The sequence below is a fragment of the Scylla paramamosain genome, chromosome 6, assembly GCF_035594125.1.
Source record: "Scylla paramamosain isolate STU-SP2022 chromosome 6, ASM3559412v1, whole genome shotgun sequence".
Lineage (NCBI taxonomy): Eukaryota > Metazoa > Arthropoda > Malacostraca > Decapoda > Portunidae > Scylla > Scylla paramamosain.
Genome location: NC_087156.1, coordinates 4,327,501 through 4,346,105, shown reverse-complemented (window position 1 = coordinate 4,346,105; position 18,605 = coordinate 4,327,501). Strand labels below are relative to the sequence as shown.

The 18,605-nt window shown below is 45.7% G+C and overlaps 1 protein-coding gene across 1 annotated transcript in view; it reads left to right on the top strand.

Moving 5' to 3' along the window:
* The first annotated feature begins 12,029 nt into the window (after positions 1-12,029).
* LOC135101236 (uncharacterized) overlaps positions 12,030-18,605 on the top strand; it is an 18,429-nt gene continuing 11,853 nt past the window's right edge. The window contains exon 1 of the mRNA XM_064004903.1: positions 12,030-12,128. The gene's annotated coding sequence lies outside the window, so the exon portion shown is untranslated. The remainder of the gene's footprint in view (positions 12,129-18,605) is intronic.

Genomic DNA, 18,605 nt, shown 5'->3' with positions numbered 1-18,605 from the left:
ATGGTGAGTGCGGCGATACTGAGTGATGTTGGTTATGATGAGTAAGGCTACCTAATCTGAGGAGTCTTAGGTTAGTGAAGGAGAAGGCATGAAGAAAATGATGGTGAGTGGCGTGGAGGGAAGAGTTCCATAGTCCGTGCCAGGTGACGGGAGGAGTGGTGGGTCATGCAGGAGGGAAGCAGCCACTGTTTCACCCCAAGACGCCTGACGGAACACTCAAGGCGGCCCCTTTACTTGCTTTACTCCCCTTGCTCATCGCTTTGTGGTCAGAGCGTTTGCCTTCGTCATGAACAAGCAAGCATTTGTCTTCCGCTTTCAACCTCTGTATGTGTGTGTGTGTGTGTGTGTGTGTGTGTGTGTGTGTGTGTGTGTGTGTGTGTGTGTGTGTGTGTGTGTGTGTTTGAGGGAAAGTGTGAGGCTGAATGGATGTCCGGCCGGTTTCGCTTCTCTCCCAGCGATGTAGGCCACCGTCGCCACCGCCGCCATCATCACTACCACCACCACCACCACCACCACCACCACCACCACCACCACCACCACCACCACCACTACTACTACTACTACTACTACTACTACTACTACTACTACTACTACTACTACTACTGTCTATCTATCTATCTATTTATCAAGACCAACACCTACTATCACAACCATTATCACCACCACTACTACTACTACTACTACTACTACTACTACTACTACTACTACTACTACTACTACTACTACTACTACTACTACTACTGTCTATCTATCTATCCATCTATCTATCACCACCAACACCTCTACTACCACAACCATTATCACCACCACCACCACCACCACCAGCAACAACAGCAACAACAACAACAACAACAACAACAACGGCACGTGCATGAACACAATGGCAACATCATTAACGATAATATTAATAACTGTACATTTATGTCATTAATTTCTTCAGATACTCGTGTTTTCTCTCTCTCTCTCTCTCTCTCTCTCTCTCTCTCTCTCTCTCTCTCTCTCTCTCTCTCTCTCTCTCTCTCTCTCTCTCTCTCTCTCTCTCTCTCTCTCTCTCTCTCTCTCTCTCTCTCTCTCTCTCTCTCTCTCTCTCTCTCATATTTCCTTTCCCTTGTAAGTTAGTTTTTTATTTTTTTTATTTATTCTTGTCTCGTCTTGTCTCCTCGCCTCCACCATTTGCGGAAGTTTATTGTATTTTCATCGACCATTCTTCACATTTATTCATATGTTTGTATATCCAGCAGTTTATTGATTGTATCCTTGCAAGTTTACTTTTCTTTCACTGCTCTCCTCCTCCTGCGGTTCTTGTTTATTCTCCCTCGTGTTTCTGTGTGCCGCGTTCACTCCGTCCCATTCTTCCCTTCCTGGCGGCTCCTCTATGTTTGATTTCGTGTTTTTTTTTTTTTTATACTTTGGGTCTTTTGTCTATATTCTCTCTCTCTCTCTCTCTCTCTCTCTCTCTCTCTCTCTCTCTCTCTCTCTCTCTCTCTCTCTCTCTCTCTCTCTCTCTCTCTCTCTCTCTCTCTCTCTCTCTCTCTCTCTCTCTCTCTCTCTCTCTCTCTCGGGGAAAAAAATGGTTGCGTTAACAAAATAGTCGTAGTACACAACAGGTAGAAGAGGAAGAAGAAATGGAAGGGAAAGAAGAGAAGGTATTGGCAAGGAGAAAAAAATACAAGCTAAGAGAGAATATATCTGGGAAGGACGTCACACTTAATGCATTACAGTGACGGGAAGGGAATGGCCACGCGACCACAGTCTTCGAGGAGTAATAGTTTGATGTGTGTGAGTGAGTGTGTGTGTGTGTGTGTGTGTGTGTGTGTGTGTGTGTGTGTGTGTGTGTGTGTGTGTGTGTGTGTGTACGCGCGCGCGAGGGTGAGGGTGAAGGTGCAAGGCCGCGTGACGGTCCCATATGAGGCACCGTTGTCCTCGGAAATGCCAACAGGGAAGGGACTTCTTCAATCCTGCTTCCCGGAATAGTGTGTGTGTGTGTGTGTGTGTGTGTGTGTGTGTGTGTGTGTGTGTGCGATCAAATGTTCACCAGCCCATAACTTCAATAAAGGCTGTTGTGTTCATGGAAAAACAAATCCACAGTGCTTGTACATATTTTTCGTTAGGATAGCTCGTGTAACCAATCGCTGATCGCCGTGTAAGGTCTGCTGTTGTTTGTTCTCCTTGGGTGTTCTTTTATGATGTAACAAGACACCCAACTTTCCACTCCTAAATAATGTTCGTAAATCGAGATTCGAAAACCTGCAACAAGAATACATGTTTTCACTGAACGTGTCCATCCATACACCAAACGACCTTGTGGGGAAAGTGACAGTGGTGTGTCGTGCCTCGCCGCCCTCACGCTGCCTTGCCTCCCTCCTTCCTTCCTTCCCTCGCTGCAGTGGCGGGTGGCGGCACTGTGCGGGACTGTTCTTGTGTTCTGGAGGGTTTTTACTCGTCGCTCCTCCTCCAGGAAGGTCCCCCAGCACGCATTCCTCTGTAGCAGTTCCCTCCCTCAGGCACCCTCATCCCCTCAGGGTCTCCCCGTACTTAGTAACCGCTTTCTTATGCCGCCTCCTCCCTGCCCTCCACTTCAGTCCCCAGCTGCCTCCCAAGGGCATCTCCTCGCAGGGAAAGTTCTTGAAAGTTGTCAAAGAGAAGCGATAAGCATTTTATTGCTACTGGCGCCCTTCAGGACCAAAATTAACTTCCCCTGTTTTGTAAAGTAAGTCCGTCGTTCTCTCTCTCTCTCTCTCTCTCTCTCTCTCTCTCTCTCTCTCTCTCTCTCTCTCTCTCTCTCTCTCTCTCTCTCTCTCTCTCTCTCTCTCTCTCTCTCTCTCTCTCTCTCTCTCTCTCTCTCTCTCTCTCTCTCTCTCTCTCTCATAAAGTCTCATCTTGTGATATCGCAGAGGCCCGTCCATCCTAACTCTTCTCCCTTCCTCTTTATACTCCCCCGTTTGTAGTCACATTCAGACTGCGGAGCTGAGCCTGCCAGGGGATGAGACGCAGGGATGGGCTCAGGGAATTATTAGAGGTGTCAGGTTGTACGTAGCGGAGGAACACCAGATTAGGATGCATCGCGGTGGTGAGGGTTAATGTTTTTGTAGGTGGTGGTGGTGGTGGTGGTGGTGGTGGTGGTGGTGATGATGGTGGTGGTGATTAGATGTATCTCGCCGCATCTGGTTTGGAGATACGAAACTTGTCAAAAGAATCTGTTAGAACACGTGTTGAGAGAATAAGGTCCATAGTCAGAAACGCTTTGCAGTCTCACCGCGGCTGTTCTTAAAAGGCCACAGAGATTGTTACCATGGTTGTCGTGAGTGTTTCTCATGTTAATAATGCTGAAATCTTGTCAACCTGTCACTAGAACTATAAGAACACCCTTAAAAACCCATGTAATTTCAACTATTTAGAGCCTTTTGAAATCAGTGGAGGTGCGGTGCAGATGTGTCTCAGAATTTGATCCTACGAGCCTTGGAGAGCGACAGTGTGAGATAGAGAGGTGAACATGCGAGGGAGCAGCAAGGAATGGGATTGACGTAAACTGCAGTGGATATACACGTATACAGGTGAAGACTTGTACCTGGTGCCCATCCCTGACACCGCCTGGCACACAGTACACGGAAAAGAAGAGGCTGATTGTATGGTGACAGAGCAGTGAAGGTGACTCTGGTAGTGTGTGTGTGTGTGTGTGTGTGTGTGTGTGTGTGTGTGTGTGTGTGTGTGTGTGTGTCGAGGATAGCTTGTCATCAGAAGAACGTCCTTGTGTTGCTCATTCTTCGTGATGTTTATTGTTATTGTTATTGTTATTACTATTATTATTATTATTATTATTATTATTATTATTATTATTATTATTGTTGTTGTTGTTGTTGTTGTTGTTGTTGTTGTTGTTGTTGTTGTTGTTGTTATGGACCGGAATATTTTGTTGAAGTAAAACTATTAGGAAATTGTCTTGTCCTTGATTATATGAATAGAAATCCGTGTAATGATTGTATTATAAAGTTGTGGTCAATAAAACAGTACCACCACCACCACAAATGTATACTACTACTACTACTACTACTACTACTACTACTACTACTACTACTACTACTACTACTACTACTACTACTACTACTACTACTGCTATGCCTGTGTTGCATGACTCAGTTTTCACGTTGTTCCGCAATACAAGACAGATTGGCTGTATAGTGTTTCAGTGCCACAACAGTCATGACAGGGAGGTGAGGCTGGCTAGCTGAGCGACATGACGAGCGCGAATTTCTGTCAGGGAAGCGGATGTGGCCACGCAGCCTTCTCTAATCACAAATCATTCGCAGCATAAAAATACGCAACAAAAACACACGGAAGGGCTAAAAAAGACACTAACTGTAATGATAAGCAGACTGTAATTACTTGTGAACAATAACAGATGGGAATACAATGATGCGTAATGGTGGAGAGAGAGAGAGAGAGAGAGAGAGAGAGAGAGAGAGAGAGAGAGAGAGAGAGAGAGAGAGAGAGAGAGAGAGAGAGAGAGGGGGGACACCTTTTTTGGATATATTATTGCTCCAATATTATTCAGCATGAAGTAAAAACGTCTTTTCTCCCTCCTCCTCCTCCTCCTCCTCCTCCTCCTCCTCCTCCTCCTCCAGGTGATTGCAATAACATAACGCGCAGAAAATTGACTCTTGTTTCGTTATTGTGTGAATTCTGGTGTTGGTTATGTAAGTTTTTTCCTCCCGTTTGTCAGTGTTAATTCTGAATCAGGAAGTCGTTTTTTTTTTTTATAAAAGTGCTGTACATTGCTTCCTCATATCTCTCTCTCTCTCTCTCTCTCTCTCTCTCTCTCTCTCTCTCTCTCTCTCTCTCTCTCTCTCTCTCTCTCTCTCTCTCTCTCTCTCTCTCTCTCTCTCTCTCTCTCTCTCTCTCTCTCTATCTATATATCTATCTATCTATCTATCTCTATCTATCTATCTCTGTCAAAAAGGTGTGTCTATTTCTTCTGGTGTTATCACGTAAGTTCATTATATTTATCATTATTGTCCTCCCTACTGCACTCACTCTTATCATGTCCCTCCTTTGTTATCTTCCGTCACGATATCAACACTGTAATTAATTGCATTCATACACCTTCCCTCTACACCATTCTTGTTATCATTATCATCACTTAATTCCTTATAACTGTTAATGATTATGTATCGTGATAGCACTGTCCTCTCTCTCTCTCTCTCTCTCTCTCTCTCTCTCTCTCTCTCTCTCTCTCTCTCTCTCTCTCTCTCTCTCTCTCTCTCTCTCTCCTCGGGTGATCTCGTTATCGCGGTGAGGAGTCGCGGATCACTGGCTTTGTTTGTTTGTGACCTTTCTGTCAGCCTTCATGTTGTGCCGCAGGTCGCTTCCCTTTCTCCCGTGTCGCTTCCCCTCCCCACTGAGTCCCCCTCCTCCTCCACCTCCTCCTACTTCTCCATTCATTCTAGGCTTGACATCTTCTCCTTCTGTCTTTTTCCTATAGCTTCTTGTCCTTTTATTTGTTTTCTTTTATGTCTGTGTTACTCATTTATTCATTCTTCACCTATTCTCAGTTGCCTTATTCATTCAGTCTGATTTATTCTCTCTCTCTCTCTCTCTCTCTCTCTCTCTCTCTCTCTCTCTCTCTCTCTCTCTCTCTCTCTCTCTCTCTCTCTCTCTCTCTCTCTCTCTCTCTCTTCTACCTCAGCGGTTGTGTTAATGACCTCTGTCTCTCCCTCTTTCCTCTCTGGCCATTTCCCCTCCGGTCCTCATTCCACGCTGTGATATCGCCGTCTGATCTGCCGCCCTTCCTCCCCACCGGCCAGGTAACATAATTAATTTTCACACCTACCTTCTCCTTGTGGCAATTAACTCGTCCTTGCCTCGTCTTTCTCATGCCGCGTCTACTTTCTTCCTCTTACACACACACACATACACACACACACACACATACACATACATTTCTTCAATAAGTTATATTTTATTTTCTTCTATACACAATTTTCTGTCTCACTTATTTTCCCCCCATTTTTGACATGTGTGACAGATGGTACACGCATTGCTGACTGAATATCACGCTAATTTTCTATTTTAACGTCCTGTCTTCTGAATTTTCGCCCGTATTTGTATTTTCTCTACTCTTTCTGTCGTATTTTTTTGCTTCTAACCTTTTCCTCTATTTATGTTTCCTCCCTGTCTCATTCTTTCCCTTCTCTCATCCTGTTATTGCCTCGTTCCATCCCTCCCATTTTCCTTTTTCTTCTGTTTCTGCTTCCTTTACTCATTTCATCTTTCCCTGTCCGCATTCTTTCCCTCTTTTTTTTCCTCTGGTCCTTCCTTTATTTTTTTTCCCTCTCTCCCTGCATACCTCTCTCCCATTTCTCTCTTCTTCTTTTTCTCCATCCTCCACCTTTTCTGTCTTTTCCTGATGCATTTTTCCCGCTTTTTTCCTTCTTTCCATAATCTTTCCTTCATTTTTTTCCTTCCCTTTCTGTCTCCCTTCCTCTTTTTTTTTTCTTCTGTTTCTTTATCATTCACCTATTCCTTTCCTTTCCTTCTTCTCTTCCTTCCCTGTTCGTTCCATCATTCCTTCCCTCCCTCCCTCTTCTCTCTTCTTCTGTTTCTTCATCCCTTCACCCATTCCATCTTTTCCTGCCGCATTCTTTCTTTTTTTCTCTTCCTTCCCTAGTCCTTCCTTCATATCTTCCCTCCCTCCCTCCCTCCTCCCTCCATTACCTCACGCGGGACAGGACGGCAGGGTTTCCCATCTTGCGCCACCCTCTTACCGCCAGTCAGCTCATCTTGGTGCTAACAATGTTTACGAAGTCCTCACACCTCAGCGTCTCATCTCCTTCCCCATTCCCGCTGCTCAGTCACCCGTGTCCCTCACTCAGCCTTGGCGTGGTCACCTCTACAAAATTACAAGAGCTTTAGTATTGCCACATCTTCGCAAATTGAGTCTCTCTTGGGGTGTTGATGTAAGAGAGATGACTGGGAACTTGCAGGGTTTTTTATTTATTTATTTATTTATTTATTTATTTATTTATTTATTTTTTTGTGTGTGTGTGTGAAGGATACATGGTGTTTCTCTTTAGGAAATATGTTTCTACTCTAAAAGAAGACAAAAATAGTGTGTTTATCTATACACCCGGCTGCCATTTGCACACGGGATAGCTTAAACAAAGCACCACACACACATACACACACACACACACACACACACAAAAAAGATAAATAAATAAATAAATAAAATAAATAAATAAAATAAATAAATAAATAAATAAATAAATAAAATAAAATAGAATAAAAAATAAACAGATAAATAAGTAAATAAATAAAAAAAAAACAAATAAAATGAATAAATAAAATAAAATGAATAAATAAAACGCCTAAATTCTATGTCGTGTTCGGAATGTGCAGTATACATTGTGCAGGAAAACTGGTGCACTCCTCGGCGGCTGCGACTCCCTCTCAGGTGTGTTATAATGTGTCCAGCCGTCTTTTCCCAACACCTGTGGCTTCTTCCCCCCATGGTCAATTACTGGCTCCGCAAAGGTGTTCAGCTGCCTGGTGTGTGTGTCTCCTGCACTGCTTGGGAATTGCTTGGGAGGAAATTGTTGGCTTAAGTAAATTTATCAGTCAGTCAGTCAGTCAGTCAGGTAACCAGTCAGTTAGTCATTTAAGAAGGAAGGGATGAAGGTATTTAGGCATTCAGTCAGTCTGGCAATCAACAGTTATTTAGAAGTGCTCATTAGTCAATGAATGAGTCAGTAACTAGATATCAAGCATTTATTAAACCTCTTAGTCATTCATCAGTCAGTCAGTCATTTAGTCAGTCAGTCAGTCAGGCATTTAGTCAGTCAGTCAGTCAGTCAGGCATTTAGTCAGTCAGTCAGTAAGTCAGGCATTTAGTCAGTCAGTCAGTCAGTCAGTCAGTCATTTAGTCAGTCAGTCATTTAGTCAGTCAGTCAGTCAGTCAGTCATTTAGTCAGTCAGTCAGTCAGTCAGGCATTTAGTCAGTCAGTCAGTCAGTCAGTCTGTCAGTCAATCAGTCAGTCAGTCAGTCAGTCAGTCAGTCAGTCAGGCAGTCAGTCAGTCAGTCAGGCATTTAGTCAGTCAGTCAGTCAGTCAGTCAGTCAGTCGCACTCTCACTCATTCTCTTTCCCTCACTCACTCACTCACTCACTCACTCACTCGCTGCCCACACACTCACCCACTCACTCACCCACTCAAGACTTTCGACACAATGGTCAATTCTTCATCGCATTGTCCACTTGAGCAGCCTCCGTTGGTGTGATTGTCTTGAGTTACGTCACAAATTTGCGGCCCATTCACTCATTCTGTCATCCACTCATTCGCCCATTCAGTCAGTCACAATATATACATCCTGTTAATTTTTACGTGTGCGTTTCGTTTACTTTATTTTATCTTATTTTTTTTTTTTTTTATTTTAATCCAGGTTTGCTATTCACTGTGCTTGTGGTAATGTTTATTGTATCATCTCACCTCTGTTTTTTTTTTCTCTCATTCTCATTCTCTCTCTTCTTACACCAGCTTTACCTGTGTTACTTTCACTTTCTCTTCATTCTCACCTTTCTCGTTTTTCTCTTATATTTTATTACTCTCTCTCTCTCTCTCTCTCTCTCTCTCTCTCTCTCTCTCTCTCTCTCTCTCTCTCTCTCTCTCTCTCTCTCTCTCTCTCTCTCTCTCTCATTGCTAATTGGACCATTATCACCTGTATTTACCTTCAGCGCTTCTATCGAGGGGGCAATGAATGGAATGAGACGAGGAGGGGAGAGGGGATGAATGCAGGGAGGGAGAGGAGGGGAGAGGGGGAAGGACCTATGAATGAGGAAGGGGAGGGAAGGCAAAGTCTCTCTCTCTCTCTCTCTCTCTCTCTCTCTCTCTCTCTCTCTCTCTCTCTCTCTCTCTCTCTCTCTCTCTCTCTCTCTCTCTCTCTCTCTCTCTCTCTCTCTCTCTCTCTCTCTCTCTCTCTCTCTCTCTCTCTCTCTCTCTCGGCACTGCAGCATTTGGCGTATCGACTTCACATGGCCAGAGAGAGAGAGAGAGAGAGAGAGAGAGAGAGAGAGAGAGAGAGAGAGAGAGAGAGAGAGAGAGAGAGAGAGGGAGGGGGGGGGAGAGGTATAACCATGCCATACCTGTTGTTGATTTTTCATATATCCTCCGAGTTACGAACAAATAACGGAGGGAAAGCCACTCAGGCGTAAAGCGAGGAGTGGCGAGGTGCGGGGGGGGGAGCGTCTTGCGAAAGTGTGACCGTGTGTGAGGAGGAGGAGGAGGAGGAGGAAGAGGAAGAAGAAGAAGTCTGGGTATTGAGAGCTGAGAGAGAGAGAGAGAGAGAGAGAGAGAGAGAGAGAGAGAGAGAGAGAGAGAGAGAGCGAGCAGTCCTACTTCAATTAAGAAAACTCTGAATCGGATTTCAAAAGGGAATGAAAATGAAAGCGATGTAATGGATGCCGGCAATGTAGAAAAAGAGAAAATGCCATGACGAAGGTGAAAGGCATACAAATCTGTTTTACACGCGTTCCTCGGAATTACTAGGAAGAGGGGCAGAGTAGAGGCCAGAAAGTGATGTATACGATTTAGCAGGAAACAAGGAACGTAGTAATAAGTGGAAGTGGATCAGATGAGTGGTGCGGAGAACAGCAAGGGAACTGTAGCCGGGATGAGGTGACAGAGGAGGTGTGATGATGGATACGAGCAGAGGCCAGGTAGTGAGGTGGAGGATTCAACAGTAAGCAAAGGACGGAGTAGTAAGCACTAGTGGAGTCGATGAGAGTGGTGTGGAAGACTGAAGAAATAAGTGTGATGATGAAGGGATTGGAAAATTGTGAAAAGAATGGAGAAAAATATGAAAAAAAAGTGAGAAGGCGTTTCATTGATTATTTTCTTATCAGTATTTTACAAAAGATTACTAAGTACAACACACAGCAACAAACATTTACGTAGCATCTTCCTCAGCTGTTTGGTGACACTTCCCCGCACTAACTGCCGGTAAAAGGGACGAGAGAAGGGAATAGAAGGCAGGGAAAACACACGCAAGGAATGGAGCAATATGAGGCGTTATGACTGGCAGTAAACAACAGAATGATGAGGAAATGTGTGCACGATATACTTGGATCGGTATGTGGACGCTGAGTGGAGGAGGGATGGAGATGAGAGTAAGGCTGGTGGATGCTGGGACGAGGAGATGGGGAAGGAAAAAGAAAACGGGATGGAGAAGGAAGAGAGGGAGAAAGGTTCGCTGTGCATTGTGGTGACTGTAGCTTGTGGTGGAAATACAAGTAGCTGTGTTGGTGAAGGTAACAGTGAAAGTGGTGGTGGTGGTGGTGGTGGTGGTGGTGTCGGAGAAGGACAGTCTAAAGGTAATAAACCAACTCGTGGATTTTATCATTGTAAATTCCTGAGGCAAGGAATTTCATGTATCTAGATGATATTAAACGTATTTTCCAGCCACGGCCGAGAGGAGAGGAGGAGAGGAGGGCAGGCTGATAAAACCTTTCCCTTCTCCTTTTTTTTCTCACTTTTCCTTCTCCTCTACTCTTATTTCCTTACTGTTGCTTCTCTTCACCATCTTCCCTCCTTCCTCCTCTCTCTCTCTCTCTCTCTCTCTCTCTCTCTCTCTCTCTCTCTCTCTCTCTCTCTCTCTCTCTCTCTCTCTCTCTCTCTCTCTCTCTCTCTCTCTCTCTCTCTCTCTCTCTCTCTCTCTCTCTCTCTCTCTCTCTCTCTCTTATCTTTTCATTGATCTTTCTTGTGTCCTATTTCCCATTCTTTTCTCTCCATCCTTCCATTCCTCTCCTTCCTAATTATCTCTATCTTTCTTCCCAATCTCTACCACACATCCCTTTTCTTCTGCATCTTTCCTCCCTTTCCCACTCGTTTCTCTCCTCCGCTCTCCTCTTTCTGTTTTTTTTTCTTTTTTTCCTGTCTGTCTCCTTTCTTCTACTTATTTATCTCACATTTTCATCTTTCCCTCTCTTCTAACTCTCCTTTCCTTGCTGCTCTCTTTCCTCTTTTTCCCGTCTTTCCGCCTCTTCTTTCTTCTCCTCCATTCATACTCCTCATTCCACTTATCCTCATTCTCAGTCTCTCCTCTCCTTCCTACTCATCTCCTTCCCTGTCTTCCTCCTCGTGCTTTGAATGACTTAATGCAGCGCGGAAAAGGACGTTTGGATTGCAGGCTCCTCTGTATGTTTACCTTATGATTTTCTTATGTGTCTGAGAAGGTGACGGAAAACCTCGCCAAAAAAAAAAAAGGCTTCTTAGTAATACTCTGTGTGGTAAGGATATTGTTTTTGTATGGATTTTATAAGTTGCGGTGGTGGTTAAACGTTGGCCAGGTGAGGGAAGGATGACCAAGCGTTGTAAGGGATCTTAATAGCAAGCAAAAGAAAGTTACCCTCTCGCTTCAGCTTATAACCGTCTCGTTCCATCTCCCAGAAGACGGGGCGTGGCGGAGCACTACTGGGCAGGTCATGCAGGTGTTACGGTGTCACGGGCCGCGCGTGGCTGAGGCTAGGTGGGCTGGCTCAGGATGCTCATCGTGGGGATTCGCGGATGGTGTGGCCGGAGACTTGTGTGTTTGTGTGTTAGGAGAGTGGGAGAACATATACACACACACACACACACACACACACACACACACACACACACACACACACACACACACACACACACACACACACACACACACACACACACACACACACACACACACATCTTATGAATATGCAAGATTGATTGATTGATGGTGGGTGAGGCAACGCCATGTCAGGTGAGAGGTGGGACTGGAGTAGTGACGAGTTGATGACAGCAGGAACACACGAGGGGCTGGGCATGAAATAGGTGATGACTTCTCGACATCTTCATTCTCGTCACCCTGCGCACTTTCAGCGTCGGAGACAAGAGGCGCAGTGGTGGGCCGTGGTCACGATCCCTGGTGACGTGGACGAGGAAGGAGGTTGCGCCGGGAAGGAGGGGCCAAGTGTAGGGGGAGGGGTGGCGGGGAGAAGGACGGACGGCGGCAGGGGTAGCGCTGAGGCAGCCAGACCGGGTCGTCAGTGCTGGTGTGGCCGTGGCGGAGCCGGCTGTGTGTCTGTGTCAGTGTTGCGGTGCGGGACTCTCTCTCGCCGGTACGTGGTTCCCGCCGCGCCGTCATGCCTCTCGCTGCTCAGGCTCGCGTCCTCCTGCCGCGAGGAGCAGCAAGATGCCCCTGTCACAGTGGCGCATTTCGTGCTTCGTTCGACAGTGTATCTTTTCGTATCTTGTAATACTTGTAATATTGTTTGGCTCTGTACCGAGACTGTCAGTGGTGTCAGTGTTGAGGGGCGGTAGGTGACCCCGGCCTGGACAGGTGCACACCAGGGGCGCCTGCTTGTGAGTCTCTCGGCGGGACTTCTCGCCAGGAACTCTTATCCGGGATATACACTGTGGACTGTCAGTTGAGTTACGGCTGGATGGTTTGTCGTGGTTTTTATGATTTTTCGTGGTTTACTTTTTTTTTTAAATCTTCGTACATGTGATACTTTTTTTGTTTATGTTTAACTGCTCGTCTTTAGTTTTGAGAAGACTTGAGATCGCACATCGACAATAAGAGTGACCTGGAGCTTGCTGAGTGTGGCGCGTGTCTTGGTCAGGACTCGTCACAGCAAACCCTGCGCGCCTCGGACACCCTGACCACAGTCCAGACTCATTATAGATAATGTGTGTCTGGTTTGTTGTGCTCGCGGCAGGCGCTGTAGCCCTCATGCCGCTGTGTCCCTCATGTTGCTGTGTCCCTTATGCTGCTGCGTCCCTCATGTTGCTGTCTCCCTCATGCTGCTGTGCCCTCATGCTGTTGTATCCGTCATGCTGCTGTGTCCCTCATGCTGCTGTGTCCCACGGGTGATCGCTGCTTGGGCACAGTGGGCATCATCGCTGCCTTGCATCACCGGCAGGGTATTGTTAGGTCGTCTCAATGACGGTCGAACAAACTCGCTCAAATAAATTACTGGAGTGAGATTCAACAAAGAACTCGTTCTGGTGATGACGACATGCTTCCAGCGGCCGGATGGCCCTTGCTAACACGACGCCATGATCCTGGATGCCGGGAATTACCGCAGAACAACGGCAGACCTGCATTGACAACATCATGAACAGGGCAACATTACCGTATAAAGGGGGCGTAATCAGTGTTGGCGGAGCAGCAAGCACGTGATTAAATCATAGAGCCTCGCGAGGGACAGCCGGGCGACGCGGCGGTGCAGCCCGTGCAGGACAGACCGCTTTTTGTTGTGAGGAAACAGTCGAACAGGCAAGGGAGGTTGTGAGTGAAGGTGAGGCGATGCTGGAACGATGGCAGGGTAATAACTGAGAGAGAGAGAGAGAGAGAGAGAGAGAGAGAGAGAGAGAGAGAGAGAGAGAGAGAGAGAGAGAGAGAGAGAGAGAGAGAGAGAGAGAGAGAGAGAGAATCTGATGTTCCTGGGAGTGAATGACGGTCTTCACCACCACCACCACCACCACAGGCTTGGAGGAGGAATGCCTGCGAGGGGTGTCTGGCAGAGTGTGGAGGGGATGGGAGGAGGAGGAGGGAAGGGTCCATCCTGTCAGTCTGGCTTCTTCCCTCCCGGACCTTTGACAATGAACACGTAAAATTCCAGTCTTGGAGACGCCCGGAGGTAAAACTGTAAGGGAAGTAGGAAATCAAGTCAATTTTTCCCCCACCTAAAGCTTCTTAACGCGCCTGGAAATCACGGTAAAAATGGTGAAAATGTATTAACCCTCTCGCACTCTTAAGCCTCCAGATAAAACTACCGCCGTAAGGGAAGGAAGGAAAATCAGGTAACTTTTTTTTAAAGACTGTAATCCCCTTAAGGCTGTCGGCGGTGGAGGGCATACGTACGGCCAAGTGAAAATATACTGCCCCATAACGCTAAAGTCTGGAGGGAAAAACTATAAGGAAAGTGGGAAATCTGGTAACTTTTGTCCAAGGATCCTGAGGTGAGGGCCGCTGAGTGGAGGTGGAGGAGGCAGGACGCGGCCAGGCTAGCGAATGGTGGAGGGAGAGGAGAGGGAGGAGGAAGGAAGGAAGGGTACAGTTTGGGCAGACAAGACCCACACTTAACTTCACCCGTTTAAGGGAAAGCATTTCTCGGCACCCCAGCGCTCATCAGATGGGGGAGTGAACCTCAGCCAGCCCTTGTCCTTTCTTCCTTCCATTTTCCTTCCCTTCCTTTTCTCACTCTTGTCTTTTCATCCTATGTTCACTTATTCCCTTCTTTCTTTCTTTAATTTTTTATTCCTTTCCTTTTCTCACTCTTGTCTTTTCATCCTGTGTTCACTTTTTCCCACTTTTCCTTCCGTTCCTTTCCTAACTTGTCTTTTCATCCTGTGTTCATTCTATTCCTTCTTTTCTTCCTTCCATTTTTCCTTCCCTTCCTTTGTTCACTCCTGTCCTTCCAATCTGTGTTCGCTCTTTCCCTTCCTTTCTCCCTTCCATTTTTCCTTATCCCTTTCTCGATCCTGTCTTTTCAACCACCGTTTTTTCCTCCCTTCTTTTTCTTCCTTTTCCTTCCTTTTCCTTTCCCCTATCCTCTCCTAGACTCCACTCCTTCTTCAGCGTGGAAGAGATAAAGGAAAACGTTAATTGCTCTTACATTATACCACAACTGCATCCCCTACAACATAAACTCTTCATCTTTCAGCCTCTTCATCCTCTACTTCAGTCATCCTTTGCCTTGCCTTCATCTTTATATACTATCCAACATCAAGGAAACACTTCTAAACACACCCCACGTAACCTTGGCTACAGATGCACCGTTAATGTGTACGTACGCGTGTGCTTGGGTGGGGACTGACTGTAGAGTAGAAGCATGGAGCGTTTCAAGGGAAAATAATGTGGTGGTCGAGGCAAGGCATTATCTACCCCACTTCCTTAATACGAATCCGGGGCCACTAATGGTGATTGATGCCCGTGTGTAATTCCGAGTCATGATCAGGTAATGATTAATGAGGGGGGAGAGAGAGAGAGAGAGAGAGAGAGAGAGAGAGAGAGAGAGAGAGAGAGAGAGAGAGAGAGAGAGAGAGAGAGAGAGAGAGAGAGAGAGAGAGAGATAGTTGAAGGAAATGAAAAAGCAGATAACATTGGAAGAAAATGTTTATACTACCATCACGACTAAGAGAGAGAGAGAGAGAGAGAGAGAGAGAGAGAGAGAGAGAGAGAGAGAGAGAGAGAGAGAGAGAATCCTTTTAAAGTAAACCTGCAGGCGCCCATACCTGTGAGCGGGGAGGGACAGGACAGGTATGACACACACACACACACACACACACACACACACACACACACACACACACACACACACACACACACACACACACACACACACGATCTCTCGGGCACTAACCTCCGTTGTATTTGATTTAATGTTTTAATTTAAATTCTAACTTTATTTTTACTTTTGCTTGTGTAATTAATGAAATAATCCTTGTATTATAAATTATAAGTCTTGCTAATTCTTTCTATATTCAAACCACTGGGTATTGAAAGAAGAAATTCTCTCTCTCTCTCTCTCTCTCTCTCTCTCTCTCTCTCTCTCTCTCTCTCTCTCTCTCTCTCTCTCTCTCTCTCTCTCTCTCTCTCTCTCTCTCTCTCTCTCTCTCTCTCTCTCTCTCTCTCTCTCTCTCTCTCTCTCTCTCTCTCTCTGTCGGTTGCCTGAAGGTGTGGGTGTGGCTCTCTCTCTCTCTCTCTCTCTCTCTCTCTCTCTCTCTCTCTCTCTCTCTCTCTCTCTCTCTCTCTCTCTCTCTCTCTCTCTCTCTCTCTCTCTCTCTCTCTCTCTCTCTCTCTCTCTCTCTCTCTCTCTCTCTCTCTCTCTCTCTCAAAGCTTTGGTGGCTGGCGATTTTCTTTTTCTCTCTCCTTCATATATTTCCTGCGTTCCTTTTTTCCCCTAATCTCCTTCATCTTCTGTATTCAGTGTAATCCTTGCCCTATTTATCTTCATTTCTTCCCTCTATTTTCACATGCTATTTTTACTTTCACGTGCTGCTGCTTTCTCGCTCACCTCCTTGCATTCTCAAAGTTCTCAACAAAATCAGTATGTACAGTTTTCTATATTCCTTTTCTTTCCATTCTTTTTGAGTAAATTAAAGAAAAACTCACTGAGTCACTCCATTCGAGACACAGACTGAACGGAACACGAAAGGAAAACAGAGAGAGAGAGAGAGAGAGAGAGAGAGAGAGAGAGAGAGAGAGAGAGAGAGAGAGAGAGAGAGAGAGAGAGAGAGAGAGAGAGAGAGAGAGAACCATATTCTGAAACACTTCTGCCCACACCTCCACTACTTTCAAAAGGCTCTGATTGAAGTTACACGGGTTTTTAAGGATGTTTTTAGGGTTGTAGTGACAGATTAACAAAAATTTATACATTATTAACAGGAGAAACACTCTTGAAAACGCGGCTATTCATATCTGTGGCCTTCGGAAACAGTCGTGGTGAGAGAGCAAAGCGTTTCTGAATACGGACGAGAGAGAGAGAGAGAGAGAGAGAGAGAGAGAGAGAGAGAGAGAGAGAGAGAGAGAGAGAGAGAGAGAGAGAGAAATACACACAGACACACACAGGCAGGCAGGGAAGAAAGGGAAGAGAAGTACTGCTGTGAAAACATTGACACGCCATAATGCTCCCTGAAAAACACACGTTGCTTCTCTTCACGCGTCTTTTCAAGTCTGATATCCGTCGTGGCACGGTTATGGCGCAGTGTTGAGGTCCCTTCGATGTGTCAAGCCGCTAAAGCTGAGGAGAAGTTGGTGAAAGAGCAGCAACAACCTAGAGGAGGAGGAGGAAGAGGTGATGGTGATGGTGGTATAGATGAGGAGAAAAAGGAGCATTGAGGGAGAGAGAGAGAGGTCATTGTAGGTGGCGGAGAATAGTAAAGGTGGAAAATTGTAAAGGAAAGGAAAGGAAGCAAAGAAGCATGGAGGAAGACGATTATAAGGAAGAGGAAGATAAGAAGCAGCAGCAGCAGCAGCAGCAGGAGGAGCTTTACCGTTTCAGACCCACGGTGTTCGATGTTCCACTAAAACCATGATAGATATAACATGAAGCGCGCGCACGCACACACACACACACACACACACACACACACACACACACACACACACACACACACACACACACACACACACACACACACACACACACACACACACACACACACACACACACACACACACACACACACAGTAGTAGTAGTAGTAGTAGTAGTAGTAGTAGTAGTAGTAGTAGTTTCTTTGCAAAAACACGAGTAATACAAAAGTTACAATCTTTTTATAAAACTTAAATAAGAAAAAAATAATAACATCTTGTAGAAGGGTAACAGCTGAGCCCAAAGCAAGCATAATAACATAAGAAAAACTACACACACACACACACACACACACACACACACACACACACACACACACACACACACACACACACACACACACACACACACACACACACACACACGTACACCCTTCCCGGCAGCGGTTTGAACGTGCGTGCCTAAGTAAAGCTCTTGAACATTCATGGCCGTGGCTTTGTGGGTTCTGCCTCAGCCTGATACTACGTTATTCCCTCACCACGCTTCGTATTGTAAAGTTTCGCTGCATAAAAGTTTTGGTCTTCATTGTTCTTTCTTCCACCACCACCACCACCACCACCACCACCATCACCACCACCACCACCACAAACGTTCTTTTTCCTCTGTATCATTCTTTTTTCCTCCCTCCTCCTTTTCTGCTTCTTTATTCCTTGACTCTCTCTCTCTCTCTCTCTCTCTCTCTCTCTCTCTCTCTCTCTCTCTCTCTCTCTCTCTCTCTCTCTCTCTCTCTCTCTCTCTCTCTCTCTCTCTCTCTCCTTTTCCCTGACTTTGTTTCCCTTTTCCTCCTCCCTCACTGCCTCCTTCAATCCTTCCCTTCTGTCTCCTTCAGTCTTCCCTCCTCCTCTGCCTCCTTCAGTCGTCCCTCCTCCTATATCTCCTTCACTCTTCCCTTCCTCTGTCACTGCCTCTTCTAATCTCTCCCTTATTCTTTCACTGTCTCTTTCGTTCCCTCTCTTTCGTTCAGCAAGTTCTTCACTCTCACTTCTCTCTCTCTCTCACCTTTCCTTTTCTTCACTCCATTCCTCAGTGTCTCCTTCCCCTCCCTCATTCCCTCTTTCTGGAAATTCCAACTATAACCTTCATTCTCTTTTTAATGTGGCGTTTTGTTTGACCACAAGAATAAGTAACAAAAAGACAAACATTCCTTCTGGTCTTTTACAGCGCGCCAAGTCACTTATGAATGTCTGAGGTAAAAGAAAATATATACATTTGCTCAAATAGAGGAGTTCACTTCATCCTGGTGGTGGTGCTGTGCTGGAAGTTCCCTAGTTAGAGTTTCTTTGACTTCTTTCGTTCTTTCTTTCTGTTGGGTGTGTGTGTGTGTGTGTGTGTGTGTGTGTGTGTGTGTGTGTGTGTGTGTGTGTGTGTGTGTGTGTGTGTGTGTGTGTTTTTTTCTCGGTTAATTTTTTTTCTTTTCCCGTTGCATATATGTGTGTGTGTGTGTGTGTGTGTGTGTGTGTGTGTGTGTGTGTGTGTGTGTGTGTGTGTGTGTGTG